Source organism: Triticum dicoccoides, chromosome 5B, assembly GCF_002162155.2.
Source record: "Triticum dicoccoides isolate Atlit2015 ecotype Zavitan chromosome 5B, WEW_v2.0, whole genome shotgun sequence".
NCBI lineage: Eukaryota > Viridiplantae > Streptophyta > Magnoliopsida > Poales > Poaceae > Triticum > Triticum dicoccoides.
The window spans coordinates 88,079,937-88,091,592 of NC_041389.1; the positions used below are offsets into that span (position 1 = coordinate 88,079,937).

Consider the following 11,656-nt stretch of genomic DNA (forward strand, 5'->3'; position numbering starts at 1 on the left):
AAAATGTTTCATGTTGGAAATAATCCAACTGTGGACCAGGAGTAGTTTGGTGATTTTTGGAGTTGCCTAAGTATTTTATTAAATTCAACAAAGTTGCAGAAGTATTAAAAAACAGAAAACAGAAGGAAAATAGAAAAGGCTTACCTGGCGCCCAGCACCCGGCCCACCTGCCGGCCAGGCAGGCAGGTAGGCAGGTGCTCGACGGCGAGCACCGCATGGGTGCCACGCACCTGCTCGCCGCCTCGCCGCCTCCCTCGCCCGGCTAACGCCGTGAATCGGCCTCCCTCTCTCCCCCGAACCCCCCAGACACCCCCTCTCCTCTCCAGCTCCTCCCCCTCGCACGCCCCAGCCATGGCCGACGCCATCGCCGCCACCCCCTCGCCGTAGCCACGCCCTCCGTCCACCCCACGCCGTGCCACCGTGTCCAGGAGCTCCGCCGCCGTCCACTTCATCGAGCTAGCCGAGCCCCGTGTGCTCGTGCGGCCCGAGACCACCGCACCGACCTCGCCCGAGCTCGCCGTTGCCGGAGATCCCCTTCAACGCCGTCGCCGCCTCAGCTCGTCCCCGACCCCGCCGATGGCCTCTACGGGAGCGCTGTGAGCCTAGCTACTCCTCCGACCCTCCCTCTATCATTCCCGAGCCGTGTAGCCACCGCACGAGGATCACACGCCCGCACCGCCGCGGATCTCGTCGCCGACGTGCTTCCGGCCACCCTCCGGCCACAAGCTGGTGTCCATCTTACTCACCGAGTTCCGCAGCACCTAGCTAGCCACTTCCCGAGCCTCACCGACCCCTCTAGCACCAAGTTCATCTTCGGCCAAACCCCGGTGGCCGCCAAGGTCGTCGCCGGCGCCAACTCCGGCCACCCCGACCCCAACGGACTCCACCAAGAGCTGCGGCTTGTCCTCAGCTCCACTCCGGTGGTCTCCGCGACCCATTTGGTGGCCGAAACGGCCAAAACCACTCCCGCCGCCGCGTCGGGCTCGCCGGCGGCTAAACGCCGGTGCAGCCGACCCGGGTTTGACCACGGGTGGGCCCTGGTTGACTCTCCTGAGTCAATGACAGGTGGGGCCCAGCCCTGTTAATTAAACATGATTAGTTTTAATTAAACTTTAATTAAATAATCACCCTGACATGCGGGACCCACTGTCAGGTTTGACCCTGACGTGTTCCGTTGACCTGCTGACGTCACACTGACGTCAGGCTGACGCAATAATGATTTTCTGGAATTATTCTAATATAGGAAATTCCAGAATATAATTTAAACTTCAAAAATTCATAACTTTTATTCTGTAACTCCAAATCAGACAAATTATATATGAAAAATGATCAGAAAAATCCAATCTATCCATCTGTACTATTTTCATGCATGACTAAACAAGTTAACTTGATGTCTATTGCAGAACAAGGAAAAACACTTTAAAGGGCCATGTTTGAGTTTGAAATTTGAATCTTTGATTCAAATTGGTTCAAACCCTTCTGGTTCTAGTTGCATTAGCCCAACACACTCATATTGCCATGTTTCATGCATGCATCATATTGTTGCACATTGTTTGGTGATGGTTGTGTATCGGTGTCCCTTGCGACAGGTTCTGTCTCCGAGGAGTATCGTGATTACCCTAACGAAGAACCGTATCAGTGCATCGAACCATCAGGCAAGCAACCAACCATTTGATCATATCAATACAATCCCATGTTCTCGCTCCTGCTCTCTTTTACTGCATTAAGACAACGCGTTTCAAAGTGCTGTGTGTTACGGTAGTTGAACCCATTTCCTCTGCATGACCTGTCATTGCCACAGTAACTAGATGAAACCCACTAGCATGTGTAGGAGTTGATTGAGCCATATGTATGTGTTGTTCCTACCTTGCTATGCCTGTTATGCTTAGAGTCGTGTCAGGTCTGGTTCATCTGGGTGATGGGCTAGAGTGAAATGATTATGTCGGTAATGAGAGTGGTGTGGTGAACACGATTTGGTAAAGGTATCGATGAGAGGCCATGTAGGAGTACATGGTGGGTTGTTTCATTGAAGCCGACCTTAAGCACTGAGATCTGTATGTGTGATTTAAGAATCAGCTACTACCATGCATTGGGCCCGAAACCAATGGACCCTCTCGGCTTCTTATTCACCCTAGTTCTCCTTCCAGGAGTTGCAAGTAGTTTCTGGTGTTTGTAGCCTACTGGAGGCCGTGGACAACGCTGACCGTGGGGGTGGGCTGTGATGCGGTAGGTAGATGGCACGGTGTACCGAATACCCGTTAGGTATCTCGGGAACCCTGTTCACATCGTTCGGGGCCGTATGGGAAACCTCGGCCGGACTCCCTGCGGATGGAACCTGGATAGGCGATAAACCTGGACTGGAGACTTAGGTGATTAGGTAGGTCGTGGCCGACACCCACGTTGGGCTTCCGCTTGAAGGTTGCCGAGTACATGTCGTGTAAACGACGGTAAGTGGTGAGAGCGTGTATGAAGAAGTACACCCCTGCAGGGTTAACATGATCTATTCGAATAGCCGCGTCCGCGGTAAAGGACTACTTGGTTGCCTATACAGTTCATAGACAAGTAAATGGAAACTATTAAAAGCCTCAAGATAAGTGTGAGTGCCGAGGATGGCTCTTCCGTAGGAAGACGGAGGCGGATCCTCGGTAGTGTATTGAAGTGGTGAGTAGTGGACTCGTGTACGCAAAACCATTTCAAGTTGGAGTCTCATAGGTTAGCCTAGCCAAGAGTCAAAGCTGGCTTGCTGCAATAACTCCACCAACCCTTCTTGATAATATGCATGTATGTAGGATCTGATGTAAGTCTTGCTGAGTACCTTTGTACTCATGTTGCTATAATTTACATTTTACAGAAGACGCTGCAACCCCTTCCGATGGGTTCTACGTAGACGTTGACATCAACGAGTAGGCTAAAGGCCCAGGTGGTGATCCTGAGCTTGTGAAGGACCACGTAGTATAGCTAGGCTTTCCAAGCCTCTTTTATTTTACTAGTTGTCTGTACTCAGACAAGTTACTTCCGCTGCTGGTTTGTATGACTGTATGACTTGAATGTTGTGTCGCGTGACCCGTACCTTTGTGTATGTTATGTATGGCTCCCTGAGCCTTAAATAAGGTACTTGTGTCGTAGAGTCATGTTGTGATGCTTCGTTGTATTTGCACATATCGAGCATATTGTGTGTATGATTGAAATGCTTGGTATGTGTGGGATCTGACTATCTAGTTGTTTATCTTTAGTAGCCTCTCTTACCGGGAAATGTCTCCTAGTGTTACCGCTGAGCCATGGCAGCTTGCTACTGCTCTGGAACACTTAGGCTGGCCGGCATGTGTCCTTCTTCGTTCCTGTGTCTGTCCCTTCGGGGAAATGTCACGCATTGAGTACCGGAGTCCTGTTAGCCCGCTACAGCCCGGTTTACCGGAGTCCTGCTAGCCCTGTGCTACAGCCCGGACCCACTTGCTGATGACCGACACGTTCGAAGCTGGGTCATGGATGCCTGTCCCTGTAAGTCTGTGCCACTTTGGGTTTACGACTAGTCATGTCAGCCCGGGCTCCTTATCATATGGATGCTAGCGACACTATCATATACGTGAGCCAAAAGGCGCAAACGGTCCCGGGCAAAGGTAAGGCGACACCCGTGGGGATACCGTGCGTGAGGCCGCAAAGTGATATGAGGTGTTACCGGCTAGATCGATGTGACATCGGGTCGGGGTCCTGACATGTTGCATTCCCTTTTTAATTATTTTTTGCGCCTTGTGACAAACATATCGCACGTGCGCGATATATATTAATCCCGTTATATTATTTTTGACGTTTGCGATATGTTTAAGCTCGATGCTCATTGCTCGCGCGTCTTGGGGCGGCTTTGTGGCGCGAAGAGCGCGTTCTGAAAGGGGTGGAAAAAACTCGTGTTGCTGCGGTATGGAGGGAGGGGTGGAAACCGTGGAAAACTCGTCTCCGTGATTGAGCGGGAGAGTAAGTAGTATAGGACATTATCCATTGTTAGGGAACGGTTGTAATGGTAGTGAGAATGTAGAATCGTCTTTGGGGAGGACATGGGAGTGGCAAGGATAAGGGACGAAGAAGGGGAAACATGTTGGATGCGATCATACCAGCACTAAAGCACCGGATCCCATCAAAACTCCGAAGTTAAGCGTGCTTGGGCGAGAGTAGTACTAGGATGGGTGACCTCCTGAGAAGTCCTCGTGTTGCATTCCCTTTTTAATTATTTTTTGCGCCTTGTGACAAACATATCGCACGTGCGCGATATATATTAATCCGGTTATATTATTTTTGACGTTTGCGATATGTTTAAGCTCGATGCTCATTGCTCGCGCGTCTTGGGGCGGCTTTGTGGCGCGAAGAGCACGTTCTGAAAGGGGTGAAAAAAACTCGTGTTGCTGCTGTATGGAGGGAGGGGTGGAAACCATGGAAAACTCGTCTCCGTGATTGAGCGGGAGAGTAAGTAGTATAGGACATTATCCATTGTTAGGGAACAGTTGTAATGGTAGTGAGAATGTAGAATCGTCTTTGGAGCGGACCTGGGAGTGGCAAGCATAAGGGACGAAGACGGGGAAACATGTTGGATGCGATCATACCAGCACTAAAGCACCGGATCCCATTAGAACTCCGAAGTTAAGCGTGCTTGGGCGAGAGTAGTACTAGGATGGGTGACCTCCTGGGAAGTCCTCGTGTTGCATTCCCTTTTTAATTATTTTTTGCGCCTTGTGACAAACATATCGCACGTGCGCGATATATATTAATCCCGTTATATTATTTTTGACGTTTGTGATATGTTTAAGCTCGATGCTCATTGCTCGCGTGTCTTGGGGCGGCTTTGTGGCGCGAAGAGCGTGTTCTGAAAGGGATGGAAAAAACTCGTGTTGCTGCGGTATGGAGGGAGGGGTGGAAACCGTGGAAAACTCGTCTCCGTGATTGAGCGGGAGAGTAAGTAGTATAGGACATTATCCATTGTTAGGGAACGGTTGTAATGGTAGTGAGAATGTAGAATCGTCTTTGGAGCGGACCTGGGACTGGCAAGCATAAGGGACGAAGACGGGGAAACACGTCGGATGAGATCATACCAGCACTAAAGCACCGTATCCCATCAGAACTTCGAAGTTAAGCGTGCATGGGCGAGAGTAGTACTAGGATGGGTGACCTCCTGGGAAGTCCTCGTGTTGCATTCCCTTTTTAATTATTTTTTGCGCCTTGTGACAAACATATCGCACGTGCGCGATATATATTAATCCCGTTATATTATTTTTGACGTTTGCGATATGTTTAAGCTCGATGCTCATTGCTCACGCGTCTTGGGGCGGCTTTGTGGCGCGTAGAGCACGTTCTGAAAGGGGTGGAAAAAACTCGTGTTGCTGCGGTATGGAGGGAGGGGTGGAAACCATGGAAAACTCGTCTCCGTGATTGAGCGGGAGAGTAAGTAGTATAGGACATTATCCATTGTTAGGGAACAGTTGTAATGGTAGTGAGAATGTAGAATCGTCTTTGGAGCGGACCTGGGAGTGGCAAGCATAAGGGACGAAGACGGGGAAACATGTTGTATGCGATCATACCAGCACTAAAGCACCGGATCCCATTAGAACTCCGAAGTTAAGCGTGCTTGGGCGAGAGTAGTACTAGGATGGGTGACCTCCTGGGAAGTCCTCGTGTTGCATTCCCTTTTTAATTATTTTTTGCGCCTTGTGACAAACATATCGCACGTGCGCGATATATATTAATCCCGTTATATTATTTTTGACGTTTGTGATATGTTTAAGCTCGATGCTCATTGCTCGCGTGTCTTGGGGCGGCTTTGTGGCGCGAAGAGCGTGTTCTGAAAGGGATGGAAAAAACTCGTGTTGCTGCGGTATGGAGGGAGGGGTGGAAACCGTGGAAAACTCGTCTCCGTGATTGAGCGGGAGAGTAAGTAGTATAGGACATTATCCATTGTTAGGGAACGGTTGTAATGGTAGTGAGAATGTAGAATCGTCTTTGGAGCGGACCTGGGAGTGGCAAGCATAAGAGACGAAGACGGGGAAACACGTCGGATGAGATCATACCAGCACTAAAGCACCGTATCCCATCAGAACTCCGAAGTTAAGCGTGCATGGGCGAGAGTAGTACTAGGATGGGTGACCTCCTGGGAAGTCCTCGTGTTGCATTCCCTTTTTAATTATTTTTTGCGCCTTGTGACAAACATATCGCACGTGCGCGATATATATTAATCCCGTTATATTATTTTTGACGTTTGCGATATGTTTAAGCTCGATGCTCATTGCTCGCGCGTCTTGGGGCGGCTTTGTGGCGCGAAGAGCGCGTTCTGAAAGGGATGGAAAAAACTCGTGTTGCTGCGGTATGGAGGGAGGGGTGGAAACCGTGGAAAACTCGTCTCCGTGATTGAGCGGGAGAGTAAGTATTATCGGACATTATCCATTGTTAGGGAACGGTTGTAATGGTAGTGAGAATGTAGAATCGTCTTTGGAGCGGACTTGGGAGTGGCAAGCATAAGGGACGAAGACGGGGAAACATGTCGGATGCGATCATACCAGCACTAAAGCACCGTATCCCATCAGAACTCCGAAGTTAAGCGTGCTTGGGCGAGAGTAGTACTAGATGGATGACCTCCTGGGAAGTCCTCGTGTTGCATTCCCTTTTTAATTATTTTTTGCGCCTTGTGACAAACATATCGCACGTGCGCGATATATATTAATCCCGTTATATTATTTTTGACGTTTGCGATATGTTTAAGCTCGATGCTCATTGCTCGCGCGTCTTGGGCGGCTTTGTGGCGCGAAGAGCGCGTTCTGAAAGGGGTGGAAAAAACTCGTGTTGCTGCGGTATGGAGGGAGGGGTGGAAACCGTGGAAAACTCGTCTCCGTGATTGAGCGGGAGAGTAAGTAGTATAGGACATTATCCATTGTTAGGGAACGGTTGTAATGGTAGTGAGAATGTAGAATCGTCTTTGGGGAGGACATGGGAGTGGCAAGCATAAGGGACGAACAAGGGGAAACATGTCGTATGCGTTCATACCAGCACTAAAGCACTGGATCCCATCAGAACTCCGAAGTTAAGCATGCTTGGGCGAGAGTAGTACTAGGATGGGTGACCTCGTGGGAAGTCCTCGTGTTGCATTCCCTTTTTAATTATTTTTTGCGCCTTGTGACAAACATATCGCACGTGCGCGATATATATTAATCCAGTTATATTATTTTTGACGTTTGCGATATGTTTAAGCTCGATGCTCATTGCTCGCGCGTCTTGGGGCGGCTTTGTGGCGCGAAGAGCGCGTTCTGAAAGGGGTGGAAAAACTCGTGTTGCTGCGGTTTGGAGGGAGGGGTGGAAACCGTGGAAAACTCGTCTCCGTGATTGAGCGGGAGAGTAAGTAGTATAGTACATTATCCATTGTTAGGGAACGGTTGTAATGGTAGTGAGAATGTAGAATCGTCTTTGGAGCGGACCTGGGAGTGGCAAGCATAAGGGACGAAGACGGGGAAACATGTTGGATGCGATCATACCAGCACTAAAGCACCGGATCCCATCAAAACTCCGAAGTTAAGCGTGCTTGGGCAAGAGTAGTACTAGGATGGGTGACCTCCTGGGAAGTCCTCGTGTTGCATTCCCTTTTTAATTATTTTTTGCGCCTTGTGACAAACATATCGCACGTGCGCGATATATATTAGTCCAGTTATATTATTTTTGACGTTTGCGATATGTTTAAGCTCGATGCTCATTGATCGCGCGTATTGGGGCGGCTTTGTGGCGCGAAGAGCACATTCTGAAAGGGGTGGAAAAAACTCGTGTTGCTGCGGTATGAAGGGAGGGGTGGAAACCGTGGAAAACTCGTCTCCGTGATTGAGCGGGAGAGTAAGTAGTATAGGACATTATCCATTGATAGGGAATGGTTGTAATGGTAGTGAGAATGTAGAATCGTCATTGGAGCGGACCTGCGAGTGGCAAGCATAAGGGACGAAGACGGGGAAACATGTCGGATGCGATCATACCAGCACTAAAGCACCGGATCCCATCAGAACTCCAAAGTTAAGTGTGCTTGGGCGAGAGTAGTACTAGGATGGGTGACCTCCTGGGAAGTCCTCGTGTTGCATTCCTTTTTTAATTATTTTTTGCGCCTTGTGACAAACATATCGCACGTGCGCGATATATATTATTCCCGTTATATTATTTTTGACGTTTGCAATATGTTTAAGCTCGATGCTCATTGCTTGCGCGTCTTGGGGCGGCTTTGTGGCGCGAAGAGCGTGTTCTGAAAGGGGTGGAAAAAACTTGTGTTACTGCGGTATGGAGGGAGGGGTGGAAACCGTGGAAAATTCGTCTCCGTGATTGAGCGGGAGAGTAAGTAGTATAGGACATTATCCATTGTTAGGGAATGGTTGTAACGGTAGTGAGAATGTAGAATCGTCTTTGGAGCGGACCTGGGAGTGGCAAGCATAAGGGACGAAGACGGGGAAACATGTCGGATGCGATCATACCAGCACTAAAGCATCGGATCCCATCAGAACTCCGAAGTTAAGCGTGCTTGGGCGAGAGTAGTACTAGGATGGGTGACCTCCTGGGAAGTCCTCGTGTTGCATTCCCTTTTTAATTATTTTTTGCGCCTTGTGACAAACATATCGCACGTGCGCGATATATATTAATCCCGTTATATTATTTTTGACGTTTGCGATATGTTTAAGCTCGATGCTCATTGCTCGCGCGTCTTGGGGCGGCTTTGTGGCGCGAAGAGCGCGTTCTGAAAGGGATGGAAAAAACTCGTGTTGCTGCGGTATGGAGGGAGGGGTGGAAACCGTGGAAAACTCGTCTCCGTGATTGAACGGGAGAGTAAGTATTATCGGACATTATCCATTGTTAGGGAACGGTTGTAATGGTAGTGAGAATGTAGAATCGTCTTTGGAGCGGACTTGGGAGTGGCAAGCATAAGGGACGAAGACGGGGAAACATGTCGGATGCGATCATACCAGCACTAAAGCACCGTATCCCATCAGAACTCCGAAGTTAAGCGTGCTTGGGCGAGAGTAGTACTAGATGGATGACCTCCTGGGAAGTCCTCGTGTTGCATTCCCTTTTTAATTATTTTTTGCGCCTTGTGACAAACATATCGCACGTGCGCGATATATATTAATCCCGTTATATTATTTTTGACGTTTGCGATATGTTTAAGCTCGATGCTCATTGCTCGCGCGTCTTGGGCGGCTTTGTGGCGCGAAGAGCGCGTTCTGAAAGGGTGGAAAAAACTCGTGTTGCTGCGGTATGGAGGGAGGGGTGGAAACCGTGGAAAACTCGTCTCCGTGATTGAGCGGGAGAGTAAGTAGTATAGGACATTATCCATTGTTAGGGAACGGTTGTAATGGTAGTGAGAATGTAGAATCGTCTTTGGGGAGGACATGGGAGTGGCAAGCATAAGGGACGAACAAGGGGAAACATGTCGTATGCGTTCATACCAGCACTAAAGCACTGGATCCCATCAGAACTCCGAAGTTAAGCATGCTTGGGCGAGAGTAGTACTAGGATGGGTGACCTCGTGGGAAGTCCTCGTGTTGCATTCCCTTTTTAATTATTTTTTGCGCCTTGTGACAAACATATCGCACGTGCGCGATATATATTAATCCAGTTATATTATTTTTGACGTTTGCGATATGTTTAAGCTCGATGCTCATTGCTCGCGCGTCTTGGGGCGGCTTTGTGGCGCGAAGAGCGCGTTCTGAAAGGGGTGGAAAAACTCGTGTTGCTGCGGTTTGGAGGGAGGGGTGGAAACCGTGGAAAACTCGTCTCCGTGATTGAGCGGGAGAGTAAGTAGTATAGTACATTATCCATTGTTAGGGAACGGTTGTAATGGTAGTGAGAATGTAGAATCGTCTTTGGAGCGGACCTGGGAGTGGCAAGCATAAGGGACGAAGACGGGGAAACATGTTGGATGCGATCATACCAGCACTAAAGCACCGGATCCCATCAAAACTCTGAAGTTAAGCGTGCTTGGGCAAGAGTAGTACTAGGATGGGTGACCTCCTGGGAAGTCCTCGTGTTGCATTCCCTTTTTAATTATTTTTTGCGCCTTGTGACAAACATATCGCACGTGCGCGATATATATTAGTCCAGTTATACTATTTTTGACGTTTGCGATATGTTTAAGCTCGATGCTCATTGATCGCGCGTCTTGGGGCGGCTTTGTGGCGCGAAGAGCACGTTCTGAAAGGGGTGGAAAAAACCCGTGTTGCTGCGGTATGAAGGGAGGGGTGGAAACCGTGGAAAACTCGTCTCCGTGATTGAGCGGGAGAGTAAGTAGTATAGGACATTATCCATTGATAGGGAATGGTTGTAATGGTAGTGAGAATGTAGAATCGTCATTGGAGCGGACCTGCGAGTGGCAAGCATAAGGGACGAAGACGGGGAAACATGTCGGATGCGATCATACCAGCACTAAAGCACCGGATCCCATCATAACTCCAAAGTTAAGTGTGCTTGGGCGAGAGTAGTACTAGGATGGATGACCTCCTGGGAAGTCCTCGTGTTGCATTCCTTTTTTAATTATTTTTTGCGCCTTGTGACAAACATATCGCACGTGCGCGATATATATTATTCCCGTTATATTATTTTTGACGTTTGCAATATGTTTAAGCTCGATGCTCATTGCTTGCGCGTCTTGGGGCGGCTTTGTGGCGCGAAGAGCGTGTTCTGAAAGGGGTGGAAAAAACTTGTGTTACTGCGGTATGGAGGGAGGGGTGGAAACCGTGGAAAATTCGTCTCCGTGATTGAGCGGGAGAGTAAGTAGTATAGGACATTATCCATTGTTAGGGAATGGTTGTAACGGTAGTGAGAATGTAGAATCGTCTTTGGAGCGGACCTGGGAGTGACAAGCATAAGGGACGAAGACGGGGAAACATGTCGGATGCGATCATACCAGCACTAAAGCATCGGATCCCATCAGAACTCCGAAGTTAAGCGTGCTTGGGCGAGAGTAGTACTAGGATGGGTGACCTCCTGGGAAGTCCTCGTGTTGCATTCCCTTTTTAATTATTTTTTGCGCCTTGTGACAAACATATCGCACGTGCGCGATATATATTAATCCCGTTATATTATTTTTGACGTTTGCGATATGTTTAAGCTCGATGCTCATTGCTCGCGCGTCTTGGGGCGGCTTTGTGGCGCGAAGAGCGCGTTCTGAAAGGGATGGAAAAAACTCGTGTTGCTGCGGTATGGAGGGAGGGGTGGAAACCGTGGAAAACTCGTCTCCGTGATTGAACGGGAGAGTAAGTATTATCGGACATTATCCATTGTTAGGGAACGGTTGTAATGGTAGTGAGAATGTAGAATCGTCTTTGGAGCGGACTTGGGAGTGGCAAGCATAAGGGACGAAGACGGGGAAACATGTCGGATGCGATCATACCAGCACTAAAGCACCGTATCCCATCAGAACTCCGAAGTTAAGCGTGCTTGGGCGAGAGTAGTACTAGATGGATGACCTCCTGGGAAGTCCTCGTGTTGCATTCCCTTTTTAATTATTTTTTGCGCCTTGTGACAAACATATCGCACGTGCGCGATATATATTAATCCCGTTATATTATTTTTGACGTTTGCGATATGTTTAAGCTCGATGCTCATTGCTCGCGCGTCTTGGGCGGCTTTGTGGCGCGAAGAGCGCGTTCTGAAAGGG

General features: G+C 48.9%; 16 non-coding genes across 16 annotated transcripts; all 16 read left to right on the forward strand.

Moving 5' to 3' along the window:
• The first annotated feature begins 4,092 nt into the window (after nucleotides 1-4,092).
• LOC119313565 lies at nucleotides 4,093-4,211 on the forward strand. Its single transcript, XR_005151838.1, has one exon. It is a non-coding gene; the product is annotated as a 5S ribosomal RNA (ribosomal RNA).
• A 367-nt stretch (nucleotides 4,212-4,578) lies between these two features.
• LOC119313612 lies at nucleotides 4,579-4,697 on the forward strand. The gene has a single exon (XR_005151884.1). It is a non-coding gene; the product is annotated as a 5S ribosomal RNA (ribosomal RNA).
• A 367-nt stretch (nucleotides 4,698-5,064) lies between these two features.
• On the forward strand, nucleotides 5,065-5,183 carry LOC119313808. The gene has a single exon (XR_005152073.1). It is a non-coding gene; the product is annotated as a 5S ribosomal RNA (ribosomal RNA).
• A 367-nt stretch (nucleotides 5,184-5,550) lies between these two features.
• On the forward strand, nucleotides 5,551-5,669 carry LOC119313684. Its single transcript, XR_005151953.1, has one exon. It is a non-coding gene; the product is annotated as a 5S ribosomal RNA (ribosomal RNA).
• A 367-nt stretch (nucleotides 5,670-6,036) lies between these two features.
• Nucleotides 6,037-6,155, forward strand: LOC119313839. The gene has a single exon (XR_005152101.1). It is a non-coding gene; the product is annotated as a 5S ribosomal RNA (ribosomal RNA).
• A 367-nt stretch (nucleotides 6,156-6,522) lies between these two features.
• On the forward strand, nucleotides 6,523-6,640 carry LOC119313873. Its single transcript, XR_005152131.1, has one exon. It is a non-coding gene; the product is annotated as a 5S ribosomal RNA (ribosomal RNA).
• Nucleotides 6,641-7,006: 366 nt separating this feature from the next.
• LOC119313725 lies at nucleotides 7,007-7,125 on the forward strand. Its single transcript, XR_005151990.1, has one exon. It is a non-coding gene; the product is annotated as a 5S ribosomal RNA (ribosomal RNA).
• A 366-nt stretch (nucleotides 7,126-7,491) lies between these two features.
• On the forward strand, nucleotides 7,492-7,610 carry LOC119313665. The gene has a single exon (XR_005151936.1). It is a non-coding gene; the product is annotated as a 5S ribosomal RNA (ribosomal RNA).
• Nucleotides 7,611-7,977: 367 nt separating this feature from the next.
• LOC119313497 lies at nucleotides 7,978-8,096 on the forward strand. The gene has a single exon (XR_005151777.1). It is a non-coding gene; the product is annotated as a 5S ribosomal RNA (ribosomal RNA).
• Nucleotides 8,097-8,463: 367 nt separating this feature from the next.
• On the forward strand, nucleotides 8,464-8,582 carry LOC119313152. Its single transcript, XR_005151535.1, has one exon. It is a non-coding gene; the product is annotated as a 5S ribosomal RNA (ribosomal RNA).
• Nucleotides 8,583-8,949: 367 nt separating this feature from the next.
• Nucleotides 8,950-9,067, forward strand: LOC119313875. Its single transcript, XR_005152134.1, has one exon. It is a non-coding gene; the product is annotated as a 5S ribosomal RNA (ribosomal RNA).
• A 365-nt stretch (nucleotides 9,068-9,432) lies between these two features.
• Nucleotides 9,433-9,551, forward strand: LOC119313726. Its single transcript, XR_005151991.1, has one exon. It is a non-coding gene; the product is annotated as a 5S ribosomal RNA (ribosomal RNA).
• Nucleotides 9,552-9,917: 366 nt separating this feature from the next.
• On the forward strand, nucleotides 9,918-10,036 carry LOC119313764. Its single transcript, XR_005152029.1, has one exon. It is a non-coding gene; the product is annotated as a 5S ribosomal RNA (ribosomal RNA).
• Nucleotides 10,037-10,403: 367 nt separating this feature from the next.
• On the forward strand, nucleotides 10,404-10,522 carry LOC119313859. The gene has a single exon (XR_005152119.1). It is a non-coding gene; the product is annotated as a 5S ribosomal RNA (ribosomal RNA).
• A 367-nt stretch (nucleotides 10,523-10,889) lies between these two features.
• LOC119313157 lies at nucleotides 10,890-11,008 on the forward strand. Its single transcript, XR_005151540.1, has one exon. It is a non-coding gene; the product is annotated as a 5S ribosomal RNA (ribosomal RNA).
• A 367-nt stretch (nucleotides 11,009-11,375) lies between these two features.
• Nucleotides 11,376-11,493, forward strand: LOC119313876. The gene has a single exon (XR_005152135.1). It is a non-coding gene; the product is annotated as a 5S ribosomal RNA (ribosomal RNA).
• The last annotated feature ends 163 nt before the right edge of the window (nucleotides 11,494-11,656 follow it).